A 12,823-nucleotide genomic window follows, 5' to 3' on the forward strand; every position below is an offset into this window, starting at 1 on the left:
CTGTTAAAATTGCTATTGTTAACGAGACCTAAAAGGTACAGTCAGAAGTGGGGAGAGGGGCAGGGGGAATCTCTCACACGTGGAGAAGATGTAGCTCCAGCTTATATAAATCACCAGGGAACAGACAGTTTTCCTCGGTACTAAGACAAGACATTCTCCTTTGCATAAACTGTCTGCCCCCAAGCTAATGTGCTTCTGCTCTGGGCACTTCAGATAGATGTGAAAAATTAGCCGGAGTGGGAGCATCTTCCGAAAGGGCAGGAGGTGCTCGGAGACAAGGAGCGGAGCCAGGGGAAAGAGCAGGGAGCAGAGTCTGGAAACCTGAGTTTTATGCTGAGCTAAGTGACAAGCTGGCCGGGCCAGAGCTCTCCCTGTCTCCAAGCTTCGTCTCTGTGAGACGGGGGTAACATCACCCCCTGCCCCACGGCTGAGAGTGGGATTCACTGGGTACGGTCAAAGTGCTACGGCAACAACCGCTGCTCAGTCCAAGGGTTACAAGGCCAGAGTTAGAGAGGATTTGGGCATCCCGGGGGCCGTCGCCCTGAGAGCACCAGGAGAGGAAGGAGGGATGCTCTTTCCTTGGGCAGCCAGCTGGTGGGATGGCTGACCTCTGGCCTCCGCATCATGGCTCTCCTGATTCCGCCAGAAGCCTGCGACGTGCCCCAGGAGCCATCTGTGCTCCCTCTCTGGCACCTCGTGCCCTCCGCCTGCTCTGGGCACCCTTACCTATGTCCATGAGCTCCTTAAGGCTGTCTCAGACTTCTTCTGGGATTTGGTCTCTAACAATAGCCTAGGACCTGGCACCCAAGTACCTAATTCCTTCCAACTGAATGACCAGGAATTAGGAAGGAAGCAGGGGAATTACCCTATAGACGAACCACCCAACTGAGGAGACCACCTCTTGGAGCAAGTTTATCTTGCCAGGGGAAAGCAACTGGGCAAGTGATGGGCTTCCTGCAAACACACAGAAAGAAAAGCAATCTTCCTTCCCCAGGACTTTATGCCAGAGAAGGCAAAGCTAAGGACGAGAAATTGTCTTTTTATCGTCCGTGACTACATAAAGATTAATAAGCAAACGTTTCTTTGCTTCAGGTGGAGACCTTGCTTTGGGAACAAAGTCCCCCAGGGAACAATATGGCTGATGCAGAAGGCAGCCCCCTCCTAGCAAAGGAGGCCGCTGAAAGGCTGGAAACAAGTAATTAACGGTGGGGACCCCGGAACCGCGCAGCACATGATTTCACAGCCTCCCTGGTCACCAGGTAACAAATGGAGGCATTGATTTGTTCCCTTCTGAAAGCAGTCCTGAAACAGCAGCAGAGGGAATGTGCCCATCACCTCCAGTGTGCGGGGATTAAGCGAAATCCTGTTCTGTGGCAGAAATCCAGGAAATGCTTGTGGAGATCAGCTGCCTCAGGGAACCTTCCCTGATAAGGGTCCGTTCCTTTATCAGGCTCCCATCCAGAGGCAGGCAGGGGGAGCTCAGGGCAAGGGTCAGTACATACCATCTATTCATGTCCATTTATTTAGAAATAGCTCTTTTAGCCAATTGTGTCTTCAGAAAAAAAGGCACTGAAACCAACCCAGGAAAGATGAGGCTATTCTGTTTAGGTTTTTTTTTTTTTAAAGCTCCCCAGCAACTGCTTTCACTGACTTCTTCAGGTATCCCCATCGCTGTTTTAATATGCTTGCTTTCCTGTGCATGTGGAGGTCAGGTGACTCTTCAAAGCCAACTTTATCCAGTTTAATAACTAGACAAAAAGATTCCCAAAGCCTCGGCCCTCCCAAATCGATCAGAGTTTGGCCAAGAAACACCAACCTTCCAATGGCCCAGGCCAAAGCCCAAGACTGGTGAGCTAATGGGTAATCTTTGACCTTCTCTAAAAGCCAGGGAAAACCCAGAGAAAGCAGAGGTGCTTGTAGAAATCACACAATTTTAAATGAGGGTACCCCACGTCCAGCTCAACCAATCAGCACATTACAACCATGGCTGCAAATGAAGTGTCTCTATCTAAACTGGATGTGATAATAGTGATCTCCCTCCCTCTCTTTCATGTGTAAAAAACAATTCACTTCTACGTTCTATCATATTCATTTCCGAGTGTCTTTCCTCCACTGAGTCACCCTCTGTAACAAAGATTAAAAGAGAGAGGGGAAAAAAGTTTAGTGCAGACACTCTTTGACAGGGTGGGCGATATTCTGCACCCCTAAGTGCCCCCTACACCTCTTTTCAGAAACATGGATTCAACCCAGAGAAACAGCGTTTCATCTCCATCTCAATGGCATTAGATCACATGATCAAGGTTAAAAATCTTTGATGGGACTAGATAGGGATTACCAATCGACTGAGCAAAGTCTAGAACATCATGGCTTCACTTAACTCAAACTCCAGCATATATCAAAAGCTCATAATGCCAATTTTCTCACTGGGGGGTCTAACATCTCTGGAGGGAAATTAGAGATCAATACACAGGAAGGATGGGTTCTTTTTCCTTCCTTTTCTAGCGTCAGGGCAGCGTTCAGCGTGCCAACAAATTATCTACAGCTGTAAAGGTGCAGAAGATGACGAGCTCTTCATCTCTGGGATGCAAGGCAAACTCTCGTACTTATGGTTCCCAGCCCCAACCCCATCTCCCAACTCTAACCAAGAGCGACGAAGATACAAAGGAAAACATTTCCCAGATCAAAGCTCCAGGGGCCCTGTTTCTTCTTCAAAGATGGATAAGAGCGACAGTCAGGGACTGCGGCGCAGTGGGAGACCTTCCTTTCCTTCCTTTTAAAATGCAATAGAAAAAAAGGTATTGTTCCCCTCAAATAAGAAGCTTTCTCTCGTGTAGCAGGCCAATGAATCTCAGGCCATTACCCTGGGCTTAGCCCAAGAGACAAACTGCACCTGACAAGCTCAGGGGACTCTGTAAGGCTGGAGTCCCTTGGTGAGAGGAAATGGCAAAAAAGCAGCGGACTCAACTCTCCCACGTCAATTAGCAGCTGGAACCATCCTGTGGTCCTGAGGAGAAGGCTGCTCCCATAACCCAAAGCTGGAACAGGGAATGCTGTCTGGACACCAGTGAGTCATGAGAACTGATGAACTTCAGAGGAGCTCCATTTGAACAGAGAGAGGATGCGCCGAGAGGGGAGGAAAAAAACAAATCAATGAGGGATGGATGCTAAGAGACAGCCAACCTTTCCGTCTGAAACGGATGGGCGCCCCTCGTCACAGACGGTGAGGATGCGCGCAGCCCGGAGATGGGAGAGAACGTACTTCTGCTGACAGGAGGGCCGACGGACGGAAGCACCCGACTTCACAGGGTCAGCGCCAACCTCTTCCCTCGCTCTGCTGCCCCACACTCGGCTCCCATTTTGGCTTGATGTCGGAGCAGGGAAGGAGCATGGGGTATGCTCAGGCACTGGGGATGAAAATGGCCTTGTCTCTGGCCAGTTTATTGGGTAAGGGTTCCCGGCCTGTCTGAAGCTCCTGGCTCCCGATCTGCGGAGTTCTCGTTCTTGTTAAGAGGCGTCCCCGTAGCTGCTAACTGCTGACTCGCTCAGATTCCTCAGTTTTGGTCCTTTGAAAATCACTGAGTTCCCTTAATGATACCCAGGAGCGAACAACCTGCCAGACGCCGACGGGCCCTGCCCAGTTTGCGTTGAAGTGGTCCATGTTCAACAAACATCCAGACTCTCTGGTCTAAACACCCCGTCATTCAGAGTGCTCGATGCTTCAATCCCGCCGTCCAAACTAGAGCTCCCAGGAGAGAGATCCAGGCGCATACTCGGTCTTCCTGCAATTTTCCTTCCCCTGCCAATGCCGAGACGCTGCCCGGCTAAAGTAATTCTCAATGCCGCTTCTTGATGTGTTCAGACCTGCAGACTGATGGCTTTCTTATCTGTTATTTCAAGAGATCTCAGGAGAACTGATCACGGTCTTAAGTCTGTGTCTACACAACTTCCATTCTTATCTCCCTTCAGCTTTCCCAGGACTCTTAATTGATTTGGAACCCAGTATACGGATTAGCTGAGGGATAGACTTTACTTAAAATCTGTCTCCTTGAAATAAAACAGAGTCAAGTCTTCTGTCCTAGATCTTAAAGCACTCTACAAGATCAGCTGTCTTGGCAAAGTGGATAGAATAAAATGACTAGGATCTTGTGACCAACCAGTCAGCTCCCACCTACATTCTTAGACGCACTCACCTCTGTCTTTCAGAATTCTCTCCTTTTATGCTTAGCTGAAGTTTAGAACCTTTGCGCCTTCCTCAAATAATCCTTCACTTGACAAGAACAACTGGAAAAGTAGAAAGCAGTTTGGCCCTCCATCCCCTTGAGTACTTCTCACACTGGAAGTACCTTCTCTTCCTGAGGTTTCGCTTTCCTATTGGCCACTTCCTACCAGCTGGATGCAGGTCAGTCATATATCTTCATTCCTCCCTAGGCTGCACTGCTGATTCATCTTTATCATCTCCCCACATCCTCTACCCACGTCTCTCCCTTTTCAACTCCCATTGATGTTATTTATTTATTTTTTTTATTAAAATCTAAGTTCCTTGAGGGCAAGAACTATCTTTTTTGCTTGTATTTATATTCTGGGGCTTACGATGGCACCTCACACACATGAAGCAACTTCATGCAAAATCTCAAAGAAAAATATGAATTGATCATAGGCCCCCAAAATAATTCCTAGAAGAGCTCACAATTAAAAAAAATATAATAATAATTAAAAAGTGAGAAGAAAATTGGGAAAAGAGAGTGATGCAAGAAAATCAATAAGAGTCAACAGCTTGGTAAAAGAGGCATAAAAACGTCCTTAAAAGAATAATTTAAAAAGTAGAATTGATCAAAAGGAAAAACAGGTACAAAAGCTTGCCAGAGGAAAAAAATCACTTAAAAATCAGAACTGGGCAAATGGAACCCAATAACTCCATGAGACACCAAGAAACAATTTTTTAAAAATCAATACAATGAGAAAAAAATGGAAGAAACATGAAATACCTCATTGGTAAAACAACTGACCTGGAAAATAGATGGAGAAGAGATCATTTAAGAATTATTGGATTACCTAAAACAAATGATCAAAAGAAGAACTTGAGCATCATTTTCAGGAAATTATCAGATAAATTATCCTAGAAGCAAAGGATAAAATATTAAACTGATCACCTCCTGAAAATTTTTTTTTTAAAAAAATGAAACCCCCAGGAATGTTATGTCCAAATCCCAGAGTTCCCAGGTCAAGGAGAAAATATTACAATCAATTCAAATTCAAATATCTTGGATCTACAGACAAGATAACAGACGGTTTAGCAGCTTCTACATTAAAGACTTTGAATATGATATTCCAGAGGGCAAAGGAGCTAAAAAAAAAAAAAAAAAAAGGAGACAACAAAGAATTATGTATTCAGCAAATTCAGTAAAATTCTTTAGGAGAAAAAAAATGACAGTTTTTGAAAAAGAGGACTTTCAAGCATTCCTGATGAAAAAGTCAGAGCTGAACAGAAGGGATGTCTTTCAAATACAAGATTGAAAAGAAGCACTAAAAGCTAAAGAGGAAAGGGACTGTTTACATTCCTATATAAGAAGATGACATCTGTAATCCCCAATAATTTTATCACTCTTAGGGCAGTTAGAAGTTATATACATAGAGAGCATGGGTGTGAGTTAATTATAATGAGATGATTACAAAAAATAAAATTAAGGGGTAAGAAAGGATGCACTGGGAGAAGGGGAAACAGACAGGCAGAATGGGGTAAGTTAACTCTCATTTTTAAAAAAGCATGAAAGGAAGAGTTTTGATATTGGAAGGCAAAATGGGATAAGGAAGTAATGGTTTAATGTTTGAACTTTACTCTCATCAGAATTAGCTCAAGGAGGGAATAACATACAAACTCCGTCAGGTACACAAAGCTATCCTGCCCTACAGAAAAGTATGAGGTCAGGGAGATAACAAAAGGGGAGAATTGATAAAAGGGAGGGCACACTGAGAGAGGCGCTGACAGAAGCAAAAACACTTGCAGAAGGACAGGGTGAAAAGAGACAGAAGCATAAATAGGAGGAAAAATAGGATGAAGGGAAATATAAAAGCCATCATAACTCATTCATAAAATGGAAATGGATAGCAGGGTGGATTAAAAACTAGAATATGACATTATTTGTTTACAAGAAATATATATGAAACAGAGTAAAGGTTAAGAGGCTGGAGTGGAATCCATTATGCTTCAGTTGATGTAAAAAAAAAAAAAAAAAGCAGGGGTAATCAAACAGAACTAATTAAGTAAGTAGGGAAACAATATTTTGCTAAAAGGGACCACAGACAATGAAGTAATATCAACATCAAACATATGTGCATCCAATGGTATAGAATCCAAATTCTTTTTTTCCCCTCAATAATATTTTGTTTTTCCCAATATATGTAAAGATAGTTTTCAATATTAATTTTTGCAAGACTTTGCAAGACTCTGTCCCTTCCCCCAAAAAGCAAGAACTCTGATATAGGTTAAACATGTGCAGTCCTTTTAAACATATTCCTATATTCGTTATGTTATAACATCCACATTCTAAAAACTTACGGGAAGAAACAGTAAAACTACACTTCCTCTTTTCCTTCTCAAAACTAGATAAATAAAAAAAAAATAAGAAAGTAGCTAACAAGATTAAACAGAAGTTTAGGAAAAGTTAGATATGCTAGAACTAAGAAAACTGAATGGGAAAAGAAAAGAATATACCTTTTCCCCAGATGTACATGGCACATTCACAAAAACTGACTATTGTTGGGGCATAAAAATGTCAAAACCAAATGGAGAAAAAAAGAAATATTAAAATGAACCCTTTTCAGACCATGAAGCAATAAAATTACATTCAATAAAGGGACTTAGAAATGTGGACTAAAAAATTACTTGAAAAGTAAATAATCTACTCCTAAAGAATGAATGGAGAAAAGAACAAATTGCAGAAACAATAATTTCATTAAAGAGAATGACAACCTCCCAAAATTTATGAGATGCAGTCAGAGTAGTACTTAAAGGATAAATTCTTACATCAATTAAATGGAATAAGAAGACAGCGATAAATCTGGCATGCAACTAAAAACTAGAAAAACAAATGAAAAGTTCTCAGATACCAAAATGGAAATACTGAAAATCAAGTGAGATTAGTAAAACTGAAAATAAGAAAACCATAGAACAAAAGAATAAAACTAGAAGCTGTTTTTTTACAAAAATAAAAATAAACAAAAAAAATCCAGATGAACCACTGGTTAATTGTATTTTTAAAAAGGAAGAAGAAAACCAAATCACCACTATCAAAAATGAAAAGGATGAATTCACCATCAAAGAAGATGATATTAAAACATTTATTAGGTCCTATTTTGTCCAATTACATGTCCATAATTTCAACAATCTAAATGAGATGGATGGATATTTACAAAAATATAAAATGCTCAGATCAACAGAACAGGAAATTTAAATGATTCTTTCTTTTTTTCACAAAAATAAAACAAAAAACCCCCAAAACAACAACAAAAAACAAACAAGCATTAATAGCTACCTAAAAAAAAAAAATCTCCACAAAGACCACAAGGATTCACAAATTAATTCTGCCAAACATTTAAAGAACAATTAATTCCAATACAACTAACTATTTGGAAAAACAGGCAAAGAAGGAATCCTACCAAATTCATTTTACAACATAATCATGGTGTTGAAACCTAAAAATCCGGAAAAGCAAAAATAGAGAAGGATGCAAAAATTTTAAATGAAATACTACCAAGGAGATTATGGCAAAATATCACAAATATCAAATATGTCCAGGAGGAATTCACACCAGAAATATAGAACTGACTTAATATTAGAAAAATTATCAGCATAACTGATTATATAAAAAAAAACAACAAGAAGAATCATATGATTATTTAATCAATGGATTCAGAAAAAGCCTTTCACAAAAATAAAAAGTTTTTATTAAAACACTAGAAAACACAGAAATAAATGAAGTTATTTTTAAAATAATAAGTAACATTTATTATAAACCATCAACAAGCTTTATCTGTAATGGAGATAAGCTAGAAATCTTCCCAAAAAGACTGAAAAAAACTAGGATGTCCATTATCAACATTTACTATTTTACACTGTATGTAAGCTATAGCAGTAAGGGAAGAAAAAGAAGTCAAAGAAATTAGAATAAGCAACAAGGACACAAAATCATCACTCTCTGTATTAGAGGATATGATGGTATGTATATTCAGAGAATCCTAGAGTATCAACTAAAAGAACTAGTTGAAACAATTAACTTTAGCAAAGTTACAAACTGCATAATAAAACCATATAAATATCATCATTTTTATTTTTTACCAACAAAGTCCAAAAGCAAGAGATAAAAAGAAATTCTATTTAAAATAACTGTAGATAACATAAAATATTTGAGATATCCATTAATATCTCATACCACATGCCAAGATAAAGTCAAAATGGGTACATGATTTAGGAGTAAATAAAGTTACCATAAGCAAATTAGGAAAGCATGGAATATTTTACCTGTCAGATCTATGGATGAGGAAAGAATTTATGACCAAATAAAGTATACAGAGCAATATGGAATGTAAAATGAGCAATTTCCATGAGATAATATTAAAAGTTTTGTAGAAATAAAATCAATGCAATCAAGGTAAAAAGGAAAGCAGAAAGTCTCTGATAAAGTCCTCATTTCTCAAATATATAGAGATAAAGTGAGTCAAAATTTTAAGAATAGGAATAATTCCTCAATTGATAAATGGACAAAGGATATTAACAGGCTGTTTGGGAAAAGAACTCAAACTTATCTATAGTCATATGAAAAAAAAAGACTCAAAATCATTGTTGATTAGTGAAATGCAAATTAAAACAACTTACCAAGCACCGAGCAGATTGGCTAATATGATAGAAAATGAAAATGACAAATGTTGGTGAGGATATGGAAGAATTGGGACACTAATGCATTGTTGGTGGAGTTGTGAATTAATCCAACCATACTGGAGAGCAATTTGGAACTGTGCCCAAAGGCATATAAAACTTCATATCCTTTGATCCAGGAGTATCATTATTAGGTCTGAATTCCAAAGAGATCAAAGAAAAAGGGAAAGGATCTATATGCACAAAAATATTTACAGCAACTCCCTCTGTGGTTGGAACTGGAAATTGGAGGGATGGGCCACCAACTGGGGAATAGCTGAACAAGAAATGGGATGGAATACTATTGTGCTATAAGAAATGATAGGCAGAATGGTGTTAGAAAAACCTTAAAAGACTTATATAAACTGATTTAGAATGAAGTGAGAAGAACCAGGAGAACATTGTATAAACTAACAACAATATTATATAACGTGAATGACTTCGCTACACTCAGCAATCCAATGATCTAAGACAATTCCAATGGACTTATGTTGAAAAATGTTATTCACCTCCGGAGAAAGAACAGATGGAGTCTGAGTGAAGATCGAAGCACACTTTAAAAAAACTCTCTTTATATTTGTTTGTTTCTTTCCTTCTTTTTTAGGAGGGGGTTCTATGTTTTTTTCTGCCACCTGGTCCAGATGGATATGTTTTTTATATGACTATACATATTTAATTTATATCTAATTGCTTGTCATCTCAGGGAGGAGAAGAGAAAGACGAAAGTCAAACATGTTTTTACATGTTATTTGAAAAAAAAATTAAAGAATAAAGCTATTAAAAGAAGAATAGTTTTTTTAAAAAATAGCTCAATGGAACACACGAGATAAGGGAGAATCAGCAACAACAGGACTCAATAACCTAGTATTTGATAAAGTGAAAAACATGAATCATCTAGGGGAAAAATTTCTATTTGTTTAAAAACTACTTCTACTAATATATATGTATACTTTCTTGAACTGGCAATTTGTTGTTACATATTTTGAATCCTCCCTGATATTCTGCTGGATACATGACAATATACTCTTTTGTTTTGTATCCCTTTTCTATTTTTCATTTTTCTTATTGCGTTTTAAAATTAAATTTAAAAAGCTGTAAAAATTGGAAAATAATCTGGTAATAATTAGGCTTTGATCTACATCTTACCACACACTATATAATACATTCTAAGTGGATGTATGGTTGTATGATTAATGATCATGTATCTATCTCTCACAGCCACAGGTAGAAGACCTATTCTTAATCAACCAGAGACAGGGAATTCCAAGATAAAATAGATAACTGATTACTTGAAACTGAAACCCTTCTACACGGACAACATTAATATATCTATAATAGGGAGGGAAATAGTTGAATGTGGAAAAACCCAACAACTTTTTATCATCTTTAAAATAAGAGTTTGGTATCTAAGATATAAAAGCTATTAATACACATACACACACAAACACACGTACGTATATGTACATGTGTACACATAAGCTATATTTATATAAAAGACCAGTAGCCATTTTCCAACAGAAGGATATAACAAATAGTCCCGAAAAGAATTGCAAAGTGTTCCCCAAAATGAGAGAATACTCCAAACCACTATTAATAAGAGAAATGCCAATCAAAACAATCCTGAGATTTCATCTTATGCCTTGAAAATTGGCAAAAATGACAAAAAATTGGCAAGAGTTAATGTTGGTGGGGTTGTAGAATGACAGACTCACTGATACACCATTGGTGGAACTATAAAATGGTACAATCATTATGAAAATAAAGTGTCTAAAATGTCCATAACCTTTCAATTAGAGATTTCATTACTAGATTTATTCCCCAAGGAAGCTATCAATGAAAATAAAGTCCTCATATGCACCAACATATTTTAGGATCTTTTGTGAATACAAAGAAGCATGGAAAGATCTATATAAAGTGATGTAGAGTAACGTAAACAGGGTCAAGAAAACAAAATATACCTAACTACAGTAAATGGAAAGAAAAATAACACGAAAGTAAATGTAAGAAAATTATAAAGATCAAACAGAAGTTGAATGAAGAGATAAGGAGACCCTCACAATTACCCTTTTGTGGAAGTCCAAAGGTGCTACATACCACACACTTTTTCAATGTATTCATCAATGGATAGCTCTGTGAGAGGAGGAAGGCATGAGATACATGGGATAACTAGTAATATAAAGAACTGGAAATATCAACAAAAACTTACTTTAAAAAAGATCACAAGATAAACAATTTTTATTCTCTAAAATGACAAAGATTTTACACAGACTAAATCAATGCAGCCAATTAGAAGAAAATGTGTTGGGTTTTTTAAAATTTGTATATCAGACATTTTTGATAATAAACTAACATGCAAAATGTATATAGAATTGAAACAAATTACAGAAGTCAATGGCTATTACCCAATGATGAGTAGTCAAAGGATACACAGACACAGACACAGACACAGACACACACACACTCTCTTACATGTCAAACTTTCAATCTTTCCCAAATTACCAAAATTTTTCAAAATTAGTAATAGCCAGAGACATGAAAATTAAAACAACTCAGAAGAATCACTTCATACTCATCAAATTAACAAAGGTGAGAAAATATGATGCCAGAAATACTCTAGGGAAACCAATATATGATTCATTTCTGGCAAATCTGTGAATTGGCCCAAGGACTCTGGAAAACAATTTGGAATTATGCAAGAAAAGTTACTAAATTGCTCACACTTCAATCCAGAGATCTCACTATGGGGTTTATATACCAAGGAGTTTAATAAAGAAAAAGCAAAATGTTAAAAAATATTCAGATCAGCATTATTTGTGACCACACACACACACACACACACACTCACACATATACACACTATATGCCTCATCATTAGGAAATGATCAGGTAAACTGGGATAGAGAAAGGCAATGGCTTGTTGTCTAAACATGTAAAGAGTAACAAATATGAAAAATTCAGAGAACCATTTAAAGACTCGTATAAAGTGCTGCAGAATAAACAAAGTGGAATCAAAACAACAATATCAACAATAATGGAAATAAAATGAATATTACAAGGCTGCAAAACTCATATTAAATAAAATGATGTTGGTACCAAAATACCAAAGCATCCTTCCTGTTAATCAGTAACCAATCAATTAATATGCATTTTTCCAGTGAGGATAATTGCTAGGCAATGTACAAGACACTGGGGGATGCAAAGATAAAGGGGAAGCAGTGAAGTCAGCAACACTCCTCTTCCCGAGTTCAAAACTGGCCTCAGACACTTCCTAGCTGTGGGATCCTGGGCCAGTCACTTAACCCTTTGCTTCAGTTCCTCATCTGTCAAATGAGCTGGAGGGGGAGTCGGCAAAGCACGGCAGTACCTTTGCCAACAAATCCCCAAATGGGATCACGAAGAGTTGGACACAACTGAAACAAAACTCATCTGAAAAGCATATACCTCAAGACATTTAAAATATGCACAAATAAATCGCAGGTAAAAATGGAGGTGAGGGGAGAAGGCACCAGTAGCTAGGATAGTGAGGAAAAATTGTGTGGAAAAGTGCTAGCTAAATGGAGTCTAGAAGGAAAGAAGAGATTCCAAGAGGTAGAAGGCGTGAGAGCATTCTGGGTTTGGGCTGCTAGTAAAAAGACCAGGGTCCAGTCACAAAAGGCCACCTGGGAGAGAAGTTAGGGACCCTCCGCTAGTTTGGGGGTCGTGGGGACAGAGGCCAAAGGAGAGATGCTGAGGAAGGACAAGGCAGAGTTCAGGAACTAACTGGTTGTGTCCCTCAGGAGACGGCCGGGACAATTTCCCTTCAGAGCTGAGAAGAGCTGAAGCTGCGGGGGACAGTCCCCGGACACAGAGACTGAGGCATCCCCAAATCTCGCAGAGCACCACGAGCAGACAGCGCAGTGAGCCCCCACGGCC

The 12,823-nt window shown here is 38.5% G+C and overlaps 1 protein-coding gene across 7 annotated transcripts in view; it reads right to left on the reverse strand.

Annotated features, from left to right (window-relative positions):
- AMBRA1 (autophagy and beclin 1 regulator 1) overlaps positions 1 to 12,823 on the reverse strand; it is a 175,419-nt gene that overhangs the window by 14,467 nt on the left and 148,129 nt on the right. The gene's annotated exons all lie outside the window — the stretch shown is intronic.

The sequence above is a fragment of the Antechinus flavipes genome, chromosome 6 (assembly GCF_016432865.1).
Source record: "Antechinus flavipes isolate AdamAnt ecotype Samford, QLD, Australia chromosome 6, AdamAnt_v2, whole genome shotgun sequence".
NCBI lineage: Eukaryota > Metazoa > Chordata > Mammalia > Dasyuromorphia > Dasyuridae > Antechinus > Antechinus flavipes.